At 36.1% G+C, this 25536-nt stretch overlaps 1 pseudogene; it reads right to left on the bottom strand.

Moving 5' to 3' along the window:
- Nucleotides 1–638: 638 nt before the first annotated feature.
- LOC138156129 (thiamine pyrophosphokinase 1 pseudogene) lies at nt 639–24801 on the bottom strand (annotated as a pseudogene).
- Nucleotides 24802–25536: the final 735 nt, after the last annotated feature.

Raw genomic sequence — 25536 nt, 5'->3', positions numbered from 1 at the left:
TTTAGAGTAAAAATATTATATTCATTATGTTTAATAACAACTCCCTAGATACATCAGGATGAAGCACTATGTAAATAGGAGGGGGGAATAGTTAAACTTTTCAGTGATCCAGAAGACACATTTTAAAAATATTAAATAGGAATATAATTGGTTTCTAATAGTAATAAGAATTCAAAGCGGGGAATCAAGGTCAAGCAAGCCTGGGTATCAGGTCTTGATAAGGGAGTAGTAAGAATAGCTCTAATTATCATATCCTTCTATATAAAATACATTAATAGCTTCCCATTATCTAATCAACAAAGACCATGATCATGGACTGGTTAAAGAAAGCAAGATGGCTCATCAGAATTGTATTGTTACTTATGGAGGAGGTGATATTCAAACAGAGATTGGTTATGACTAATAAAAACTGATATTTCTAGAGTGCCTTTTATACATTATCCAAGTTGAAGCTCACAACAACTAGGTGAGGTAGGCAAAGGAAATATTAATTCATAATGTACATGGGAAAACTAAGAGAAGAATAGTTACGAGAATTGGGTCATGTTCATACAACTAATAGGTATCAGAGAAAGGACTAGAACCTAGGGCTTTCTGACTTAAAGTTCAGCTCTGTATTCACTGATTGACACTGCTACCTAAGATGTAGAGAAATGTATATTTATTAGCAGGTGATGTGGAAAGATAAAAATTATCAAAGTATGTAAGTTCCGTGAGGGCAGGAATCCTGTGCCTTCATGCAGTTTGAGTTTTCCTGGCTGAAGCAGGCAAAGGAGGGAATCTTCTTTTATGCTGCTAACAGGCACTTGAGTAGTGATAGTTGTATGAAAGAGGGTCTCCACAGAAGCCATGATCTGGTCAATTCACCCTTTTGCTATTCATTTCTACTACTCCCATCTTCCATATTTGTAGCCTAGATCTTGACCACCCAAAGTCGCAATCATGTCAACCTGGAGGTCCTTATCCACTGTCTTCTTCTGGATCACATGAAGGCATTTAGTAAAATTGATGTAGGCTTGCTCAGGGGTTGAAATGAGTTCACATTCCTTGACTTTGTAGTACTCTTGACTTCAGGTCTAAGAGAATCAAAATTTCCACTGATGTACTCAGGTAAGAAGCTCTCCTACTCTCCTTCAGTGACATGATAAAAGTGGTTAGCACCTCCATTAGCAAAGACTTTCAGAAGAGCTTTGCTCCACAGATGATGAAAATTACTTCTGTGTAAAGGTTGATTAAAAATGAATAGGCAATACTTCAGATTCCCAGTGAGAAGTAAGTATTCTAGCAGGGTATCAGATTATTAGCTTCTGCCTTCATCTATAACCCCTTAAAAGAGGGACTTGGGAATGGAGGTACAGGTGGAGAGAAGGTGAGAGGAGCCACAGCCCCTATGTTTTCCCCCTCCCTGCCTCTTCTGACACAACATCAGCAGCAGCCACAGAAGTGGTGGTACTCCACTTACACAGTTACTCCAAGTATTTTCTTGTGAGATTTTTGTTCCTCATTTTCTATTTGGTCAATTGGGCTTTTAAAGAACCTCTTCTCTTCAGTGGATTTTGTTTCCTCTTTCACCAAAATGATAATTCTTTTTTCATAATTTTTTTGCATCACTGTTATTTTGTTTCCCCCTTTTTTTCTTCTACCACTTTCATCTCTATCTGTAACTCTTCAAGGAATTCATGTTGGATTTGGATCCAACTAAGATTTTTCTTTGAGGCATAGATTACAGCTGTTTTCATATTGTTGCCTTCTTTTGAGTTTATGTCTTGGTCTTCTCTGTCACTGTAGTAACTTTTTATGGTGAATTTGTTACTGTCATTATTTGCTTATTTTCCTGTACAATTCTTTACTTTGAACTCTAAGTTAGAGTTGGAATCTGCCCACCTGGGGATGGGAAGGCATTATCTCAAGTTTCAGGCTTTTTTTTTCATGCTGCTACTGCCAGAGCTAGATCTGGGGTTCTGCACATTTTCGGTGCTTTTGACATGGTATGATCCATGAAGAGGTGTCGTTATTGATCTCCTGGTTGGTTCTCTTGTTTTCACCCAGGAAGGTAACCAGTTCCTTGTAGTTCCAAGTTCTAGCATATCTCTTGGTCTTTGTACTGTGCCTAGGGTCCCTTCTTCCTTGTGACCAATCACCAGCACTTCTCTCTACCCTTGAACTGGGTAGCTACCATGCTGTTTTTGGACTTTGGATATGCCTCCAACCTGGTGTAACAGACTTTTTCTGCTGACCTCTTATATTTTCTCAGGCCAGAAAAATGTCTCACCCCAAACTTTTTTGACTCTACTGTTGTAAATTTGATCTGAAGTATTATTTTGAAGTTTTTTGGAAGTAATGTTGAGAGAGTTCATCTAGGTGGTTGCCTTTAATCAAACATTTTGACTTTTAACAGACATTCCTTCATTTCAAAGACAAGGAAACAGATTCTTAAAAAAAAGACTGACTTACCCCTATAGCAAATAATTATCTAAGAAGAGAGATTTGAAGTTCAGAATTGTTTCCACTATAAAACAATACTAATTGAAAGATAAAATTTCCATGTTTGAAACAGAATTAAACAAAGACCCAAGATGACAAAAAAAGGAGAATGAAAAAATGGTCAAGATCTAGGCTATAAATATGGAAGACAGGAGTAATAGAAATGTATAGTACAAGTGTCAGAACATTAAAAAAATCATCTGTAGGTAAGCAATTGGGAGAGCAAATTGAATAGACTAACAAGATGGAATAACAGTCTAAGATAAAATAAATATCAAACAAATAAAAATGTATGACTAGAATTCAATAGCATGGAAAAAATAAAGAGTCTGGGAAAATAGGTTTCATATTTTCTAACCTTTACTGTATGACTTTCACATGAGAAAAAAAGAAGAAAATAGAGAATCAAAGGGTCAGTGGAGGATTGGAACAATTTTTAAAATAAATTTGGTTATAATGAAGGACACTAGAAACACTAATTTTAAAAATTGCAGAAAAAAATTAGAAATTACAATGAATTATGACTCTGTGCATTGCAGACCACATGGCCTACAGGAATGAGCAATCATTCTCAAGTCAAACAACATTTGTTAAAATCTAACTTCTAAAAACTTATATTGGTATGACCCTAAATTAATCTCCCTAAGCCTCAGTTTACTCATCTGTAAAATGAAAGCATTGAACTGTATAACTTCTGAGGTCTCTTCCAGCTTTAAATCTATGAAATTTTAAAACAAATGACTCTTCCAGGGATTGAATACACAAAGTGAATAAAAGAAGAATTATTTATTAAGCACCTATTTTGTGCCAGACACTTTACAAGCATTATCTCATTTGCATCTAACAACAAACCTGAGAGGTAGATGTTATAATTCTTCCCATTTTACAATTCAGGAAACTGAGGTGACTGAGGTTAAAAGAGTTGCCCAGAGTCACACAACCAGGAAGTATCTAAGGCTGAATTTGAACTCAGGCTTTCTTGACTCCAGGTCCAGTTCTATGCACTGCTCCACCCAATTTTAAACCTAGAGAAGGCCACTAAAATAGATAATTGACTGAAGACAAGGTCTGATAAAGATTTTTAAGGTAAAAACACAGGAAGTGGTTGAAAACTGCCCACATGTATCTATCCATAAAACCAGAGTTGTTAATAGAAAGAATCATAGAATATCCATATAAATGGACCAATAATTAACAGGATACATTATGTAGAAGAGGGATAGTGCTGAGTATCATGACCTCATGTGTCTACAAAAAAATGCACAGGTCTTTGATAAAAAAGAAAGGTCAACTAAAAAATTGATGCAAAAGTATATATTTGATCTGGTGGCAGGTGAAGAAAAAGGCTACAGCCACCGAAAAACACCTGGAGCCAAGAGATGGAATGTCTTGCTCCAGGAGGACAATCTCTTTGGATTTCAGGATTTTGGGATTTTATATATGATCCTGGAAATAATAGGAAGGTGTAAAGTTTATTGATGGGGAAATAGGGTGATATGGTCAGACACAGGAAGGATTGGAGCAGGGAAAGACTTGAGGCAGGCGGACCAACCCCAAAGTTTTTGCAGTATTCCTAATGTGAAGTAATGAGACTCTGAACCAGTGTTGTTACAGTGTCAGTGCAAAGAAAGTGGGGTGTATGAAAGAAGCTACAAAGGTTAAAACAATTGGCCACTAATTGGAAATTATGGGATGACAACTAGGTTACAAACCTGGGTCACTGAGATGATGGCGATACCTTTGACAGTAACAGGGAAGTTAGTAAGAGGACACAATTTTGGGGGAAGATAGTGAGTTCAGTTTTGAACATGAGTTTAAGTTTGTCTCTAGAACATACAATTCAAGATGCCTAATGGACAGTTGGTGATGCAAGGAGAGAGCATAGAGTTGGACAAATAGATTTGAGATTCAACACATAGAGATGATAGTTGAATTCACGGGGATTAATGAGATCACCAACTGAAATACTATAAAAGAAGAAAGATCCATAATAGAGTTTTGGGGGACTCCTCACTGACTATGGAAAGGATGAATATGCAACAAAGGAGACTGGGAAGAATGGTCAGGCAGGTAGAAAGAGTACCAGGAATGAACAGTGTCATGAAAAGCAGGAGATAAGAGGGTATCAAAGAGAAGAGGGTTATTGAGTGTCAGAAGCTTCAGGGCAGTCATGAAGGATGAAGACTGATAAAAGGGCATTAGATTTAGGAATTAAGAGAAGATTAGTAAATTTGGAGTGAACAATTTCAGTTGAATGAGAAGGAGAGAAGCAGGAATCCATTGAGAACACATACTGGAGATTAACAGCATCATATGTTGAGCTATAAAAGGAAGGAGAGATGACAGCTAGGATTTTTAAAGGATAAGGGTGACATGAACATGTCTATATGGAAGAAAATAACAGGCAATAGTTATAGAACAATCAAAAATAATGAGAGAGTAGATGAGACACATACTGGAATAGAAAGGGGGACAGAGAATTCTTGTACACATAGAGGGGTTAACTTGACTGGAGTAAGGTAATGTGTGTGTGTTTGCAATTTTGTATATTTATCTATCAAGAATGAAAAGATTGTCAAGAGTGATAAGATTCAGCTTCTCTAGCAGTGTATCTACCGTGGGCCAAATTGGACTATATCAGACAAGAATTTCGTATGTGTAATAGAAGATAAGAAAGTGAAGAAAGCTGTACACTGGTAAACAGATAGATCTAGGACCTTATCTTTGAGATGAGGCTCTGTTTGCTTAAGAAATAGGGATCAGAATGCTGTTATTTACACAGGAGGAAGCTTAAATTAAGCAAATAGGTGGTTTTCCCAAGGTTGCATAGAAAACATCTTTAGGAGACAAGTAATCTTCAGAAGAATGTATAAGGAAAGACAAGGATATCTCTCACTTCCAACTCTATGAATGATCTCCCTGTGAACCTAGCCAGGAGGCCACTGTTAAGTAAGGGGAATTTTGTTATTCTTTTTAGGGGATAGTTTCAAAGATCCTAGAAAATATTTCCCAGGACTCTGGTTGTAGACCTCTTCACCATGTTTGTGCAGTGAAATACAGGGTGGCATAATGTAATGTTTATTATGCTCACACAGAATGATGATATTGCTAAAGTTAACCTGTAAGTCTATTGATGGCAATATTCAATCTTTGTTTACTACCCTATAAAGCAAGTGGGTACTGGTCAGTGAGTGGGAGAATCCATAGGGGAATATGACAGTGTAATGCTGTGTATGCCTTGATCAGTCCCCATCAATGCTTGGGGAGTTTCTGTGTTTGTCTCAACCAGCCCCCATTGAGACTTAGGGATTCATAGGAGATGTAGCTCCTGCTATATTCTCTTCTGCCCCTGAAAGAAGGGTAATTAGGGAATGCTCTAGGAGTCGGGGCTCTCATTTTCAGCAAACCCTCCTGAGAAGGATAGACTAGAATAAAGTAACACCATTAACCCCACTGAAGCTGTCTTCCTGTCCTTCCCATGTGGCCAGATCAAGAGTGAACCTGTTGGGGCGGCCAGGTAGCACAGCAAGTAAGAGCACCAGCTCCAGTGTTGAGAAGACCTGGAGATCGAATCCCGGGCTCAGACACTTAGCACCCACCCAGAAACACCTGGCCGTGTAACCTTGAGCAAGTTACTTAACCCCAATTGCTTAGGGGCGGCCAGGTGGCTCAGCGAGTAAGAGCACCGGCTCCAGTGTCAGGATGACCTGGATCAAATCCGGGCTCAGATACTTAGCACCACACCCAGAAATAATAACTGGCCGTGTAACCTTGAGCAAGTTACTTAACCCCAATTGCTTAAAAAAAAAAAAAAAGAGTGAACCTGTTAGAGGCTGGAGTCCAAAAACTCCAGTGCTTCCTTTGTGTTATTTGTGAAACAACCACCATATACACAGCACTTGCTCATTCAAGTAGTGCCTAGTAGAAGTCCCTTGTCTGTAACAAATGCCTAGATTGTATCTCTTGGTACAGTTTGAATAAAAGAGACTGTCCTCTTCAGTTTGCTGAATCCTCCATTCATAATGATTCAGTAATACTGGAAATCCCCCATATAGGAATCATTTAAAAGAGATACTACCAGGGTTTTCCCCAAATACAGAAAAATTAGTTCAGTGGTATGTTGGGAAATATTTATCAACAAGTTTTCTGGTGTTGGGGGGGAGGGTTTGAGGGGGGAAATGCGCACTCCAAAGATGTTTAAAATTTAACCTTCAACAAAAGAAATTGAGCCCTAATTTGCAGCATTTGTGAATTTTCAAGGTGTAAATGCTCACACTGACTTTTTAAAATGACTCTCCCAAGCCTCTACAACCAGGTTCCAACACACTCCTACATGAGTTTTTTGCTTTGCTTTTTATGGTCTTCAAAAAAAGCTATTTTTTACTATCATGTCATGGAATTTGTTGACCTGGCACTCTCATGACTAAAATCCAGACCTACAGTATAAAGGGCAGGATCTTATCCTAGGCCATTACTATACTAAATCCAGAACTCTGTAAATTTATTATTTATTATCATTTATTTACTCTGTGCAATACTGCCAGTATTCTAAAATGAAAGAATACATATTATTTGCATAATTGAGAAGAGAGCTCTCATTAAAATCTAAGGAGTAAAGATGAAATTATTTGGATAGTATATAGTATCAGAAATAGACTAACATGCTATTTAGACATATTTAGACCAGTTTCCTCATTTCAGATTAGGAAAACTGAGGAACTAAACAGCTAAATGGCTGGTCAGTGATTATATAGCTCATGAACATCAAAGGCAGGATTTGACTTTCATTGTAGTATACCAACCTGTCTCTAATTCTACCTCTTCATTGTCTTCATTAACCACAGACCTTTACTGAGGGACCCATTATCAATAAAGTCCAGGGAAAGAAGGGTCAATATCTGCCCAGGAATTGTACTTTAAAAAATATAAATAACAAACTTGAGTTACAGAAAACAAGCACCCAGTGCATCATAGAGATGCTGGAGGAGTTCAGAGGGATCACAGTGGGCTACAATAGCTAACTCAATGCCTCCCTAATGTCTTACTTAGAATATATATATAGCTACCAGTCAGTGCATTAGTGGTAGAAACATGGATGGAATTTATTTAAAAGAAGATATGAAAATAAAAGCATGTGTTTGGGAACTGTCCAGATGCAATTGATTCCTCTAACCCGGTGTTTCCATGGCCAGTGAGATTCAATATCATTTGTAATATTGTATAGCTAGAATGAGGCACAAGACCTGGGCATTGTATATAGAATCATTAAAAAGAAAGAAAGAAAGCTGAGGCACCAGAAGAGAGGGCAGTTGAACATGAAAACTTTGGAACCACTTGTTGTTAAGATTTCATGATAATGTTTTTTTTAGAAAACTTACAAAATTCCTTTTTAAATAATAGCTTGGACAACTCAGCAACAGAACTTTATTCTATTTAACTAAAAAATCCCTCCCTAAACCATCTGGGCTGGCAGGTGTTCATCATCAGATCTGGGTTGCTATGAGACTGGAAGTTGCTAATGCTAATTAGTTATAAAGCAAGAAACCTCAATTCTGCTCATTTGAAATAACTTTACATTTGCCACTACTGGAAAAACAGGAAACACTGATCCAAAATGCAGCATTTGTAATTAGAGATCCCTAAGGAGGCCATACTAACTAGCCATAAACTATAAACTAAATTATTGATGACTTCTATTTGACTTTAGTTGTAGTTCAAATTCATATGACTGATTCTGGTAGATTTTTTTGTGGCTAGTGGAATCAATATCTGTCCAATCCTTTTCAGTAAGAAGGCAGGGAAGAAGGGGAAAATATGTTTTCCTTCACATGTATCCTATGGCTTCTCATCTATAGAGAACATAATTAAGTTGCTCTCAAACATGCTTTTTTTAAAAGGTCTAATATTTTATTGATGACCTCTACAAAAAATTGAATGGGAGCTCATTAAATTTATAAAGAACATAAAGGCCATATTCATGTGAGTGTTTGCATAGTCTTAAAGATCAATCTGGTAATGCTATATGGCTGTGAATGATGGAATACCAGAGCTTTGGAAGAATCACACTTGTAGGTCAATCAAAGTTCAGTGAAGAGATGAATAGAGGGCATGAATTGGCTATGGCATGTTACCAAGGAAGAAAGGAACAGGTAAAGCAATGCAAAATATGTGATTGGAAATCTATAACTAGAAAATAAAGGTTGTTGTTCTGGCAATGAGGGCAAGGGAAAACTGATGCACAGTTTAATTGTTACCCATATAATTTCAAGAGCTCTAGAAGAAGGGCAACACATTAGAGGAATCTATATATGGTGAATTTATAGAATACAGACAAGCATTTCAAAGAATGAGAAGATTGCAATCTATAACATTCAAGAATATAATTTAGATCATAGATCTAAGTATCAATATATTGAAACAGAGGTGGGGAATCACTGCATGATCAAGTGAGTGGATTTTACAAGGGTAAACCTAGCCAAAATTTTATGGGAATCCTCATAGAAAGAAGAGATATACATCAAAGAAAGCTTAACAAAATAGAGGACTGGTCTCACAGACAGAAAAGTATTGGATTAGATTATACCTAATGTCCCTTGCAGCTCTAAAATTCTATTAATTAGTTGGAGAAAACAAAATTACTGGTCATATGCTAGAGAACTGAAGATGAGATGGACAAATACATAATAAAAAGATACATAAAAATGCTAATTATGAATTGGTAATGTTTACCCCCTAGGCTCATAAAATAAAAACCAGAAGGGACCCCAAAATAATCTGCTCCAACAATGTGATTCATAAATGAAAAATTTGGGGTTAGTTGGAATATTGAAGTAATCCAATTAGCAGAGTTAAGGTTTAAAGCCAGGTCCAAGGACTATTTTTTTTAATGATACTTTTTTCCCTCCACAACACCAAATGTTTTTGTTTGTTTGTTTTTTATTAGCTTTCCCACGGGGCTTCTTAAACTTTTTCCACTCATGACCCCTTCAGTGCTTCTTAAACTGTGGGTTTAGACTCCTGAGTATGACCCATAGTATCAAGGAGTAATCTTTCTCCTATAAAACATTGGTCAAAATTCAACTGCAGTTATCCCAACATCTTAAGCAGAACATGAAGGATTTAAAGACTATCAAGAAAATGGGAATCAGAGCATTGACAGGACCAAAAATACATCTGATGATGAAGAATAAATCTCTGAGTTTCCTTTGAGCACTAAATCTATGATCCTAACAGTAAAGTATCGTATTAGATATTAAAATTAAACTATTAGACTTACACAGATAATAATCCCTTATGGAAATGAATACATACACAAACACATATAAACAAACATATACATACATACTCACATGCATATACATATACACACACAAAGAGAGATTTGTATCACACACACACACACATACACAAACACTTGTTTCACTGAATTAAGGTAGCCTGAAGTAATTCATCAGTGCAATAGCTTTTCTAATAGACTTTCCAGAATCTTCAATGCAGGGAACACATTGAAGAAAAATGTTCTTTAATGCAAATCTTATTACATTATGGACTGTCTTTAAATAGTATGCATCAACCTTGAAACTACTGTATGAGAATTGAAATAAATTCCCAAGTCAAGTTATAGTTGTATTATTTTTTAACTTAAATATACAGAGTTTAGGAAGGTTATAAAGGGAGGTTCCAGAAACCTCTAAAATATTCTATATAAAGTATTTTTGAAATCTCTTCTTCCAAACAGTTGTCTTTTTCTTTCTAAAATAAGATAATTATCCCAATAGAAACAATATAAATTCTGTTTTCTAATTTCCATAAATAAATTCAAATTTTATCTCAAATTGAGTTGTTCTCAAATTTATTTTAAAGTTTAATCTTGATAGTCAAAACTGTAAAGACACATCACTAATAGATCAAGTAAAATCTGAGCATCAAAATTGTTGGAATGCTCATAGAAATTCTAGTTTATAGTAATGTTGAAATTATATTTCAACACTAGCATTTTCTTAGAACTTTTAAAAATACAGTAATAGATGTTTATTTTTTTTTAATGGGGTCAACTAAAACACCAAGAGATGCAATTGTATCTCCACTGAAGAAGGCTGCACTTAACTGAAGATAAACTGAAGCAATGTTATGTCCTTCAATTGAAAAACTTTTGGATATCACTCTAGTGTTAAGAGGGCCTTGAAATCCTAGGCAACCTGGAAGGGTCTACTGATTCCCTGAAAACTCTTCGCCTTCCTGGACTTTTCTTACTGATCCTGAAGTGAACTTAGCAGCTCTTGATTGGAAGATAGGAAACCAGAAAAGAAAGAAAGAAAGAAATGTTTTCAAGCTCTGATGTAAAACTAGATCAATTTCTAAAAGGCATGAGAGATAAAATATCATGACCATTAACTTTTTTCACTCACTTTATAGAATGCTTTTTAAACTAGAGAATCAGTCAAATGGCATTTGAATTAGATTTTTAAATATTCCTTCCTTCTTTCCCTTAGCTAGAGGAAGTTAAGATATCTTAGCTAATTAAACAATTAGCTTCAAATGAAATTCACCTAAAAAGTTCCTTTTTTCTTTCTCTTTACTATACATGAGACTTAGGAACATATTGGTGACTTAAGATCATTCTGTCACATCACCTGGGGATCTGTTGGTGCTTCCAGATTTGTTGCGTTTACTCTCAAGGACTAAGCCCAATTGGTGGCATCCATTGAAATGGATCAGAAAGCCTTCATTACGGTCATAGATGTCTATGTAACAAATCTTCCAATTGGGTGTATTTAAACTTAACTTAATTCCTATCAGTGAAATGGCCAAAAACAAAATTGCGGTCTAACACAAAAGTTCTTATACTAAAGATAATTAAGATGAAGGACAAGTTCAAAGTGAATGATATCAGTTGTTTCAGAAAACACTTGTCCATGAGAGAAGTGAACACCAGAGACATAACTAGAAATTTTTGCAACTGGGTCATATGCCTCTATCAGCAAGCACCCCAGCATCCCCAGGGTGTCTGCTCACACAGGTTCTTAGATCTGCTTTGATAAAGGAAAGCAACTCAAAATGGGTTAACAAGCTTATTTTAATCAGTCAAACATATATCATTTACCTCGTTCAGACAAAAAAGGTCAGCACCCCGAACTTCAGAGTATACAGGCAGAATTATCAAGACAGAGAAACAGATCAAGTAGACAGTTTCCAAACTGTCCAACCATTACATCCATACCAAATCAACATCTGGGTTTCAGCATCTGGGTTTTTCAAAGCCAGGGGGCTCTGGACAATGGCTAGCCCAGAGTTTCATCAAATCACAGAACACTTCTCAAAGTGAGCCCCAAAACAAAGCTACACATCAGGGCTTATATAGCCTTCTCCTGGCTCAGAGAATGTAACAATCTTATTGACCCACTGGCCAATCAAAAAGTATCTACTGAAAAACAAGCCTCCCATCCCAGGCTCCAGGTGCTCTTTAGCCTAGGGGCAGGGAAGATCTTTAAAATTTACATTCCCATTACAATGCCACAAATCATGTTTAGGGCAAACAGCGAGAAGTATCCCCTCAGTTGGGCAGTGGAGGAGAGAGATAGTCTGGAACACTGATACAAGCACACAGCAAGGAAGGAAAAGATGGAAGATGGAGAAGAGCTCACAAAAACATCTGATCCTGTTAATTTCCTATTTAAACTAATTACCCTTGGCAATCAGCTGCCAAGTTTCTGTTGTTTCAATATTCCTGAAGGATTTCAAGTACTATCAACTCCATTTAAAAATGGAACACTATATCAAAGCCCTCTTCACTTTACCATTTTTGTTTTTTGTTGTTGAGTCGTTTCAGTCCGATAGTCTCTCTGTGTCCCCATTTTGGGATTTTCTTGGCAAAGATACTGGAGTGGCTTGCCATTTCCTTCTCCAGCTCATTTTACAGATGAGGAAACTTAGGCAAAGAGGGTTAGGTGACTTGCCCAGGGTCACACAGCTAGTAAGTGTCTGAAGTCAGATTTGAGTTCAGGAAGAAGAGTCTTCCTGAATCCAGGCCCATCACCCTATCCACTGAACCATGGAGCTTGGGTCAAAATTACAAATTCAATTATTTTTCTCCCCCATGAAACATAGCAAAAGGGACATATATAAAGAATCACCATATGAATGATTAGTAAGTTTAGCTTACTCAGGGGAAAAATATATGTATATGTATATAGTATTTCAGTATGTGTGGGCATGGGTATATATATACACACATATATACACACACACACACACACATATATATATATATATATACACACATATATATCTACATACACACACACATATATATATATATATATGTCTAACAGCAATATTTCATTGCTGATCCAGAAGTAGACACCCTAATTTAAGAGAGCTCGTTTATTATTTCATGCTAATATGTAGCTTTAATTTAATATTTTTAAATTCCCTGTACATCACTTGCATATTTAGGTTTATGGATAAAACACAACAATACTTGAATACATCTGCTTGGGCCTCTATATTATTAAATGCTATCCATTCTTTTTAACAGGTTTTTAATTGGAAGCTATTTGCTGCCCCAGGTTCACAACTTATGACTCTTTTTGCTTTAATAAATTGGAGAGATTCTGCTGCTGAAGTAATTAGGCGACTGGCTGTCATTAGTGTTGCAGCAGCCTCTTGCCAGCTTGGATTTTATAACTGAAATAAGAGTGATGATTCCAACTCACTCTCTAGCAGACATTCCAAATAACCATGCTTTATTTGGCACACCTCAGTAATTAGCTTACTCTCCAACTGTACAGCTTTATCCAGTGCCTAGTCTCTTCTTCTAAAAGAAGATTTAAACAAAATTGGAAAGCCAACCAAACCCAAGTCATGACCTGAATAACTAATTGTACCATGATGAAAGACTTATGGGCTCTAATGCAAAGTGGGATGGAATGTTTAAAATCACTGCAAATAGGTATGCATGTATATACATGGTTGGAGAGTGGTTATAACTATGTGATTTCTCATTGCATAGAAATGAAATGAATTATGATGGCACCAGGAAGAACAGAAAATAATTTTGAGAGAGAGAGAAACACTCTTAAGTCTTGAATTTTGAATAGAAGATCCTTTATCAATATCCAATATCTTGAGTATTTTGATATATAAGGGCTAAAAGTCAGTGAGCTTACAGAGAGGTGAGCCTTCGTTTTTAGTTAAATTATATATCTCTCCAACCCCACCCACCCTGGAAAGTATAGACAAATCCACAGGCAACCTGCTTGAGAGAATTAGGACTATATACTATAGTATACTATATACTAGTATACAATATACATATAGTATGAAATTCTAAGATATCTCATTGAGCCTCTTAAAGAGAAGAGAATTCCTGGAAGGAACTTTGTGTCAGAGAAGGGTGAACTCTGGAGCAGCACTTTTCTCCTACTGAGAAGATGCTTCAATATGGGGTACCACATCAGTTAAGGAATCAAGGACCTGAACCATGGTATAGAGGAACAAATAATCTAGATTTTGTCCTCCACCACTGTATGAATTATTTTAATAGTTCAAGTTGTACGTGAAAGGGAATTGATAGTAGCCAAACTCCAAGTTCATTTCCTTTAGAGAGGAAGTAGGGAGGATTCAATTTCTTAATACAAGAGGTTATTATGGGTCTCTATAAATTTATTAGGTTACTGAAGCTTCCCTGATCAAACACCCCACAGAGAGCAGTAGATTTGGTATTTTTAGCGAATTAGATGGCATCTCAATGGTTCTTACATTTCTGTTTTTTTTTTTCCCCAAAGGTATACCTCATAGTTAACCTGGTACCAGGTGTTTATATATTTGGCATGAATGATTTACAGCACCTATGGAATGAGTTAAAAGACATTTACAAGTAATTTTTGAACTACTTTGTAATTCTAATGTCAAATCTTAGTCCTATAGAGAGACCAAGAAATATATCTTCTTCTTTTCTTTAGAGAGGTGAGGGACTATGTGTACAAAAGGCTACATACATTGTCAAGCATAGCTGTTTTGTAAATTAATTTTACTTAACTTTTTTTCCAAAGTTACAAAGAAAGACTCACTGAGTTTCTGGGGCAGGCGTAGGGAACCTGCAGCCTCCAGGTCACATGTGGCCTTCTAGATTCTCAAGTGTGACCTTTTGACTGAATCCAGACTTCACAGAACAAATCCCCTTAATAAGAGGATTTGTTCTGTAAAACTTGGACTCAGTCAAAAGGCTGTAACCAAGGACCTAAAAAGCCACAGTTTCCCCACTCCTGGTCTGGGGTATTTATCTTCCCTCTTCTGTGAAAACACACATGTATACACAAACACATATTATTTAATTATTCACATATATAAATAAATATAAATATATAAAATACATATATAAAATATTATATATATATATAAACATATATATATAAATAAAAATACACACATATTTTAAAGTAACTAGTTATTTATATGTTATCTTCCATATTATGGTAATAACATAGGAGAATGGGAGCTCCTTGAGTCCAGGAACTATATTGATCTCTCCTTATATCCCTAGCACTTAGCCCAGTGTCATACATTATAAGTGACTAATCAATGCTTATTCACTAACTGGTACATCTGAAAATGGCTTTGATGTGAAGAAAAGTGACACCATGAAACTATTTTTAATAAAAGAAATGTAATTACTAAAACTGTTCTCACCAAAATCATCACATTACTTTAAAAAATATCTCAGATAATAATGATAACAGTTATAAAGCATTTTAAAGCTGACAAAGTGTTTTTGTCACAAATGCCTTCTGAAGTAGGTAAATGTAGATGAGGAAACAGAAGCTTAGAAAATGACTTGTCCCTGGCCCCCTTAAGAAATTTAAGAAAAAAATTATTTTTTTTCCCTTGGAGAGGTGGGAAACTATGGGCACAGAATGCTGCATACACCATCAAACTTGGCTACTTTGTTTAATTATTTTTCTTTGTTACAAGAAAGGCTCATTCACTGAGTGGGATATGTGTGGGTAGTGCCTTCCCATATGAAATTATCTTTCATCTACTCCGTGGATCTGTATAAATTTAAAATCAGGTCTCCTTAAGCCAAGTTACCACACCAAAGAAAAAAAAAAAAATGGGAATTTGACCTAAGAACTCAGACAGCATCTCTAGCTATCTAACAAAAAAAAAAAGTCTGAAATGTTTCTGCTTTAAAAATATTATGTCTTTTCTGTCATTGTAGATTTCTCGAAATGTTCCTAGGCCTAGATTATATGGTAAATTGTGCTATCTACAGTTTTGTTTAAAAAAAAATCTTAGGCTATGTCTATTTATGGCCACCAAACAGGATGAGAGGGTGATGGATCTGATCATTTGGGTTATCTTCATTGCTGATATATATTACCACAGGAATGTTTCACATCCATTATTAAATAAGAAAAATGATCAAAACAAGCAAATGGTATAATCCTATAATTTTCTGAGCCTAGACCTGGGTTCCTGTGAAAGATGAACTACACAGAGGAATTGGAATGGGGCTGCCGCTCATCATGCAGAAACATCACTCTATTATACACTTCAGATTTATGGCCATTTAAATAAAAGAACCCAATTGCACACGATAAATTACAACTGAATAATGCATACTACAGCATTTCCTTTTATACAATGATATGCTTTCCACTGAGTATCAGAGTAGTCCCTATATTTCACAATATACCTAGTCCTATGGTATTTGTGTATTTTTCATATATCTTGTTTCAGGTAACTTTGCATAGTCTTATGAATGACAACATGAGAGAAAAACCCACTATCTAAAAAGAACAGACTGGAAATGTATATGTTACACTTGAATTTTGTTTATTTTGATTCTATAAAAGATCTATTTTCAGTAAAGATAAATAAATAATTTAGCAATTAAGGTCTCAAATAGGAAGACTTTTAAGTTATTTATCAATTACTAATCAATATCAATTATTTATCAATTAACCAAATCTGGTTTTTCTCCCTTTAGTCTAATCTTTTCCCTCTTGGGAAAAAACAAAATAAAAACAAAATCTTATAACAGATATTCTCTCAATAGCGGAAATAGAGGAGGTACTGAAAGCTCTCATGGAACAGAAAACAAAAATGTATTTAAAATGCTGTAATTAGATTCCCTCAATTTCTAATGGGTATTTTTTTTAAACAATTGGGGTTACATAACTTGCTCAAGGTTACACGGCCAGGTGTTTCTGGGTGGGTGCTAAATGTCTGAGCCTGGATTTGATCCCCAGGTCATCCTGACACTGGGGTCGGTGCTCTTACTTGCTGTGCTACCTGGCTTCTCCGATTCCCTCAATTTTTATAAAGATCTGAATTTTCACTGAGTTAAAGTATTGTTATCCTCTGGTGCTAATGTATAAACTAATCCCTGCCAATGTGTAGTTATTTTGGTATTTTGATGAACTCTTCAACTTGGAAAGCATAGTTTCATAGCCTGGTCTCAAAAAGCATAGTTCCAAAAGAATAGGGCATGGGATATCTAAGTTTTGATTTGGAGGAAAGAAATAGAAAAGGCTTAAGAGTCTTATGGAGCATTTGCTGCCCCTAGGGCCCATCACAAAGAAACTGGTTTTGACATTTAGGGGATAACATAAGGCTTTCTGGCCCCTGAACAGTGTGAGTGGGAAGGAAGATCATCTGAAACTGCAGGAGACACTGAAAACAAGCCTTGATATTTTGTTTGGGGTTGATCAGGCTTGCATATAAGGCAGCTTCTGTTCTATGAAGGTTTACACAGTAAAAAGAAAAAGAAAAGTTGGAGCTTAAACTAGCCCAAGAGAGTCAGGAGGACAACATTTTCCTATATGAATTTCGTCTTTTCTTTTTTCTATCAGATCCTCTAATTCTTGCGGAAATAGACCTGACTCATTGCTCATTCATCATCATTTTCTTGGTGTGGGTGTGTGTTTTCTCCTCCAGGCACATTTCATGCCTCAGAACTCAGTAGGGAACAAAGTTAAACTTGTTCTACCTGGTTCAGAATAACTTGCCCACCTGGAAATTTTTTTTTAAACCTCTAGAACTAGAAGAGTTGTAATGAAATGTGCATGAACTATGAAACTATTAATGCTTCTGTTTCCCAAAGAAGGTCTTCAGAGGCTGCGATTTCTTCCTTCTCTTTACCCTTTCACTCCCTATTTAACAAAGATATGAGTCTTCTCTTTACAAAGAGGTAAACTAGGAGCATGAAAATAGAGTTTATAAAGGGAGATATAATTAGCATTTTCAAATATTTAAGACCTACCTCATGGAAGAAGAATTTGATTTTCTTCTTAACTATACAAACCACAGACAGCACATAAATGTCACTGGGAGGGGAATATGCCTTCAGTATAAGATGAGGAGAATATTTTTTAAAGTTTAGAGGTCTTGAAAAGACATGCAAAATTAAGATTAGCCTAGGGGAAAGGGAAACACCATTCCAGACAGTAGTTGCACAGGAGTTTAAGTGAGTGGTAGAAAATCATATAGCAATTTAGGGAATTAGAAGGTTTAGGTAGAGGAATGGTAAATCATAAAAATGAACATGGAGATTGAGACTAGGCTATGAAGTGTCAAACATAGTTTCAGGACAAGCCAGAAAAGGAAATGAAAGAAATACTCATCAATTGAATGAACAAATCGAGAGATTCAGATGCCTCAAAAACAGTGATTATGGGCCTTACCCAGGACACCGATCAAAGTGTGAAGCCTATATTGAATCTAAACCATCAGAAACAGCAAAATATATTCAACTGGATTATTTTTTTTTTAATAACTTCAGAAAAAAAAAAAAGTTTGGGTGGTGGAAACAAGCTGACAGAATACAGGCTGGAATCCAGCTGAACTTTCTCAACATTCCACTCAAAACAACTTAAAAAAAAAACCTCAAATTAAAATTTTGAGTGGCATATCCCACAAAAGGTCAGAAGGAGGCATTTTTTCAGCCTAAAACAACTGAGGAGGCCCACAAGAGAGATCTGTAACACAGAGGTAGCCAAAGACTTGGAGTATCACAGGAGAACCAGAAGTGGCCTCAGAGTTGTTGACAGCAGCAACTTCAAATGGTCTCAGCACAGAAAGGGTAAGGGGGTCAGACAATGGGTCAGAAAGAGAGCATAGGGGAACCTTTCCTGGCACTAAGTGCAGTTGGTGCTGCTTGGTAAGTCTCTTGCCCATGAGAAATTCTGGGTCACTGTTTCTGATCATTAAGTAATGCTTGTAATTGCTCAGAAAGGAGAAAGGGACCTGGTCACCATTCTAGGACCAGGAAAAGCCCTAGGAATAGCAGGTACAGGGGAGTAGGGACCTTTCATGGGGAAAAAAAAAAAACAGAGGGCAGAAACAGAAAAGCAGAGACCATATCTGTTCCACATTAACACCACCTTGGGGAAGATAATGAACAGAACCAAGACAGACTTTTGAAGAAGAAATAGATAAAAAGAAAGATAAACAGAGGAAAATGGAATGAAGGAAAAGGTACAGATAATGATTATAACATAATGAGTGGGATAAGCTAACCCATAGAATGGAAGTGGATAGCACAATGCATGGGAAACCAGGATGCAGCAATATGTTGTACACAAGATAGATACCTGGTACAGAAAGACACATGCAAAATTGAAATGAAAGACTGGAGCAGATACTATCATGCTTCAGTTGAAACGAATAGGTCAGGGATCGTAATCATGATCTCAGACAAAGCTAAAGCACAAATAGATTTAGTTGAAAGAAATAACCAGGGAAACCACATTTTTCTAAAAGATACCATAGATGATGAAACAATACCAAGAAATTTTGCAGCAAGTTTCTCTAATAAAGGCATCATTTCTCAAATATGTAGGGAATTAAGTCAAATTTATAAAAATAAGAGCCATTCCCCAATTCATAAATGACTGGAAACATGAACAGAAAGTTTGCAGAAGAAGAATTAAAACTATCTCTAGTCATATAAAAAATGTTCTAAATCATTACTTGTTAGAGAAAGGCAATTTGAAAAAATTTTGATGTACCACCTCACACCTATCAGAAATGGTAAACTCTGCAAAGGATGAGGGAAAATAGGTACACATATGACATGTTGGTGGAGTGGTGATTTGATCCAACCATTCTGGAGAACGACTTGGAACTTTGCTCCAAGGGCTATAAAACTGAACATACAGTTATCCAGCAATAGCACTTCTTGGTCTGTGCCCCCAAAAAATCAAAGAAAAAGGGAAAATGACATATATGTATTAAAATATTTATAGTTTTTTTTTGGTAGAGGCAAAGAATTGGTAACTGAGGGGATGTACATCAATTGGGGAATGACTGAATAAGCTGTGTATGTGATTGTGATGGACTAAAATTGTGCTATAAGAAATTATCAGGATGGGTAGTTTCGGGGGGGGGGGGAAGTGGGAAGACCTATATGAACTGTTACAAAGGGAAGTGAACAGAACCTGGAGATCACTCGACACAGTAACAGCAGTGTTGTAATAATAAACTGGGAAAGTTTTGGCTACTTTAATTCATACAATGATCCAAAACAATCAAAAGCTTATGGTGAAAAAGTGCTATCCATCTCCAGAGAGAGAACTGATGAGCTCTGAGTGTAAATTGAAGCATAATTTTCTTGCTTTCTTTCTTTTGTTGTCTTTTGTAATGTGGCTAACATAGAAAAATATTTGGCATAATTTCACATGTCAAATTGATATATTGCTTGTCTTCTGAGTGGGTAGGGGAGAGACAGGAGGAAGGGAGAGGATTTGGAAATTAAAATTTAAGAAAAAAAGAAAGTTTGAAATAAATTAATGAATTAGTAAAAGTTTAAATAAAGCAAAGTTTGAAAAAAAAATGCTTTTTCTATTAAAGAACATTTATTTTCTTTCCCTCTCTCATAATGGAAGAGAGAGAGACAGAGACAGAGAGAGAGAGAGAGAGACAGACAGACAGACAGACAGACAGAGAGAAAGAGAGAGACAGAGAGACAGAGAGAGAGAGAGACAGAGAGTCAGACAGAGACAGAGAGGGGAGGGAGGGAGACAGAGTGACAGAGAGAAAGAGAGAGAGAGAGAGAGAGAGAGAAAGAGAGAGAGAGATAGAGAGAGAGAGAGAGAGAGAGAGAAACAATACCCTTGTAACAAATATACATACTCAAGCAAAACAAATTCCCACATTAGTCTTTTCCGAAAAATGAATGTCCATCTCAATCTGTATCTTAAATCTGTCACATCTTTGTCAACACTTCAGTGGTCCTCTAGAATTGTGGTTGTTCCCATTGCATTGATCAGACCTCTTAAGTCTTTCAAATATGTATATTTTTATCATTACATTGTTGTTACTATATAGATTGTTCTGGGTCTACTCACTTCATTCTTAATCATTTAATATAAAACTTCCCAGTTTTTTTCCTGAAATTACCTCTTTTATAACTTCTTTTTGACATAATATTCTATTACATTCGTATGTTGGCCATGAATATATGTAATATGTTCAGTCATTCCCCAACTGATAGGCAGCTCTTGATTTTCCAGGCACTTTTGTTTTGTTTTACTTGTTTTTATTTCCTTGTTTGCAACTAAAAAACTGTTATGCATATTTTAGTACATTTGGGCATTTGAGTGTTTTTGAGGAGTGGAAGGGTATTCAGTTAGGTGACTTTGGGAGCATAGTTCAAAATTACTTTACAGATCGGTTAAAAATAATCACAGCTTCACCAATAATGAATTAGTGTGTGCCTGTTTTCCTACAGAAAAAAAATTTTTCACTCAACAAAAATTTATTTTTGAGAAATTTCATTTAAAATTACTGAAGATATTATAAAATATTTGGGAATCTACCCACCAAAACAAACCCAGGAACTATATAAACACAGTTACAAATCACTTTTCACACAAATAAAATCAGATCTAAATAATTGGAAAAACATCAGTTGCTCATGGCTAGGTCGAGCTCATATAATAAAAATAACAATTTTATCTAAAATAATTTACCTATTTAATGCCATACCAATCAATCTACCAAAAATTATTTTATAGAGCTAGAAAAAAATGGTCCAGAATATCAAGGAAATTAATGAAAAGAACCTGTATGGAAGGTAGCCCTTTTACACTGTGTTATAAAGCAGCAGTCATCAAAACTACTTGGTACTGACTGAGGAATAGAGTAGTGGATCAGTGGAATAGATTGGGTACACATTAGTCAATGACTGCAGTAATCTACTGTCTGATAAACCCAAAGACTCCCGCTTCTGGGATAAGAGCTCACTAATTGACAAAAACTGCTGGGAAAACTAGGAAATAATATGGCAGAAATTGGGCATAGACTAATATCTGACACAGCATACAAAAATAAAGTCTAAATGGGGTCACAATTTAGATATAAAGGTTGATACTATAAGCAATCTGGGAGAGCAAGGAATAGTTTACTGTCAGATTTATGGAGAAGGGAAGAATTTATGACCAAACAAAAGATAGAGAGCATTACAATATGCAAAATGGATAATTTTGATTACATTAAACTGAAAAAAAATTGTACAAATTAAGCCAACATAACCAAGATTAGGAGGGAAGTGGAAAATTGGGAAAGAATTTTTACAAAGTTTCTCTGATAAAGTCTTCATTTCTAAAATATATAGAGAACTGAGTCAAATTTATAAGAATAAAGTCATTCCCCAATTGATAAATGGTCAAAGAAGATCTTAACAGAGAAAGAAATTAAAGATATCTAAAAGCATATGAAAAAATGCTCTAAATCACGATTGATTAGAGAAATGCAAATCAAAACGACTCTGAGGTATCACATATCACCTGTAAGATTGACTAATGTGGCAAAATAGGAAAATGATAAATGCAGGATAAGATGTGGAAAAATTGGGACACTTATGCATTGTTGGTGTTGTGAATTGATCTAACCATTCTGGAGAGAAATTTGGAACTATGCGCAAAGGGCTATAAAAAAAAAGTGCATACCCTTTGACCCAGCAATATCACTTCTTAGGGCTGTATCCCAAAGATATCATACAAGTGAGAAAAGGACCTGTGTGTACAAAAATATTTATAGGAGCTCTTTTTGTGGTGGCAAAGAATTGGAAATCAAGGGAAAATGCTCATCAATAGGGAATGACTAAGCAAGTTGTGGTGTATGAATGCAATGGATACTATTTTGCTATAAGAAATGAGGAGCAGACAGACTTCATAATAACTGGAGAGACTTATATAAACTGATGCTGACTGAGGAGAGCAGAACCAGGAGAACTTTGTGCCCAATTATAGACACATCGTCTCTGTGACAGCTAACTTTGATAGACTGGGCTCCTCTCATCAACACAAGGTTATAAGACAACTCCAAAAGACTCATGATGGAAAGGACTATCCACATCCAGAGAAAGAACTACAGAATCTGAATGCAGATTGAAGCAAACTGCTCTCTCTCTCTCTCTCTATCTCTCTCTTTTTGTTTTGTTTCATTCCTTCTTTATCATTGTTCATTCCATTGGTTATAATTCTTCTTTACAAGCTGACTAATGTTTAATGTGAAGGTATTTGTAGAACCTATATTAGATTGAATGCCACTGGGGGGCGGAGAGGAGGGTGGTGAGAGGAAAGGAGAGGGATGGGGAGAAAATTTGGAACTCAAGGGATTGTGGAACTGAATGTTGTAAAGTAAAAGTAAATAAGTTAAATAAAAATTTAAAAATATATATTTTCTCTTCTCTCCCATTGGAAAATATATATATATATGAGGCAAGATTTGTCATTTTCCCTTTTTATAATCTATGTGAACCTAACGGATATGATTTGAAGCCTCTGAGTTGCATTAATATGCATTTTTCATAACTTTACAAGCCACTTTGACATTAGGTATCAATACTATATTTAGCCACTTGTAATAATTCCTATTCTTTGCAAATACAGAACTATAAGAATCTGATATACGTAGTAATAACCATAACTCAAAGATATGCAAAGTGCTTTGCTGATATTACCTCATTTCATTCTATTACTTTGTAATATAGGTGCTTTTGACATTTTTATCCTCATTTTACTGATGAGAGAATGAGGGTGAAGTGACTTGCTGGGGTCAAATAACTAGTAAAGTATTTAAGGCAGTATTTGAAGCCAGATTTTGACTCCAAATCCAGCATGCTATGTTACAAAACCTTGCCAAAAGCCTAAGCAGCTTTTCTCTATGGTGAAAGATTTTCTATTGAAAATAAGAAAATGGAAAAAAATTATATCTTATAGGAAGAAGAGGGCAGTTTTCTTCTAGGGCCACAGTACAAGGTCTTTTTCACCTACTATGTGACGACCACTGTGCTAAATATTAGGGAACAAAGAAAGCAAAAGACAATCCCACTTTCAAGGTATGCACAGTCTAATGCACACTCAAAGCAGTAAGGAACCAAAAGACTTAATACAAAAACTGATTGTAAAATGAACAGAACACCTCTGAGGAGAACAGTAGTAACTTTTCCCTTTCTCCAAGTTATCTGAAGTAGAGGGGGAAATAAATTAGAACTGAGGTGTGTGTTCAATGGGGGAATTTCCCCTGGGGACAAATAATTATGCTACACCACGATTTGCTCTACCCATAATTAATGGAGAAGGGTATACCCTCAACGTTTTTGCTTTACTTGAACTTCCTGATTGTTTTTATCATCTCTCTTTTGATTCTAGATCTCTTCCTTCTCGGGCTTAGGGATTTGCTTTTTTCTGTGCTCTGTCTTCTAAACTACCTGAGTTATTTGGTTTTAACATATAGGTCTTAGAGAGAAGGAAAATGGTGTAGACTGGGTATCATCTGAACACTTGGGTTAAAATCGTGGTCCTATTATTTTTAATTTCTTTATCATTGGCATAAATCCCTTCACATCTCTGGGAGCTTGTTTCCTTACCTGTCAAATGAGGGGGTTGAACCGTGACCTCTAGAGACTCACCTTTCTCTAAAATATTCTCTAAGCCTGTTGTCCTGACTGGCTGCTGTGTTGACTATAGCATTCAGTCTGGACTAATACTAAGTAACAACTGCTCTGTGGAGTCTGGGGGGTTCCCTCAAGGGAAGGGGCACCAGAGGCCCTCTGATACTTCCCCAATTCTTCAGCATCCGACTCCTCAGTAGGAGAAGATAGACAATGGTGGCCATAGCTCAGCTACCTCATATTGCCGAGGCTCTGGGACAGTGTAGTCTGGAAGGACTATGGTTACAATGGCCTTGAAGCTATTCTCTAGTCCTCTAAGACTGGTTAGAAACTCAAAGCCTTGCCATGAATCTAGCTGTTGTGATGTCTAACTAGCCAGGTATTGCTAACTGACGTGTTTTTCTTTTCTCAGCCATGTTCTCGAGCTTCTGGACTTTATGGCATGCCTGCTCTGTTGCTATCTTATCTAGGAACTTACCTCAACATCTGGGTCTCCCTGCTTGGAAAAGTCTATCCCGCTAGTAGTGGCCTATTCACCCTGGAAAACTTCTACAACTGTTTCACCTACCCTTTCTCCCATTGGAGTCTTCATTTTTAGAAAAACTCAAATTCTTGATTGGTATTATTTCTATTTTTGACTCTGTTCTGATTATCTGGATTTGAAAACCATGCCTGAGGTCTGGGTACCTTCATCCTTTCCTTCCTCTGACCTTTTCATTACCCTTTTGTGTGTTATCATCACCCATTTGATTACAAGCTCCCTGAAGTCAGGATATTTCTTTTTGTTCTAATAGCATTTCCCACTCAGTATGGTGTGTACCTGTTAAATGCATCTTCCTTGTTAAACCTTCCATAGCACTAATTCTTATAGTATGCCCTTTACTTACACCTTAAGGACCACAGGGCCTTTCAATCTGACTTGTAGTTTATGACTTCCATGTGCATTGTCTCCCTTAACTAGAATGTGAGGTCCTTGAGAATGGGAACTGTGTCACTTTTCTATTTATATTCTTAATACTTACTTAGCACATACTTTTTTTCATTCATTCATTCATTCATTCATTCATTCACCTAGCAGAACATAAGATCTCTCAGAATGTAAAACCCTTGAGAGCACCAAGTATTTGGCTTTAGTCTGTGTATTTCTGGTG

Source organism: Petaurus breviceps, unplaced genomic scaffold (assembly GCF_028583685.1).
Source record: "Petaurus breviceps papuanus isolate PSGF00001 unplaced genomic scaffold, PetGlider_PUasm1.0 154, whole genome shotgun sequence".
Taxonomy (NCBI): Eukaryota; Metazoa; Chordata; class Mammalia; order Diprotodontia; family Petauridae; genus Petaurus; species Petaurus breviceps.
This window is presented reverse-complemented; position numbering and strand designations above follow the sequence as displayed.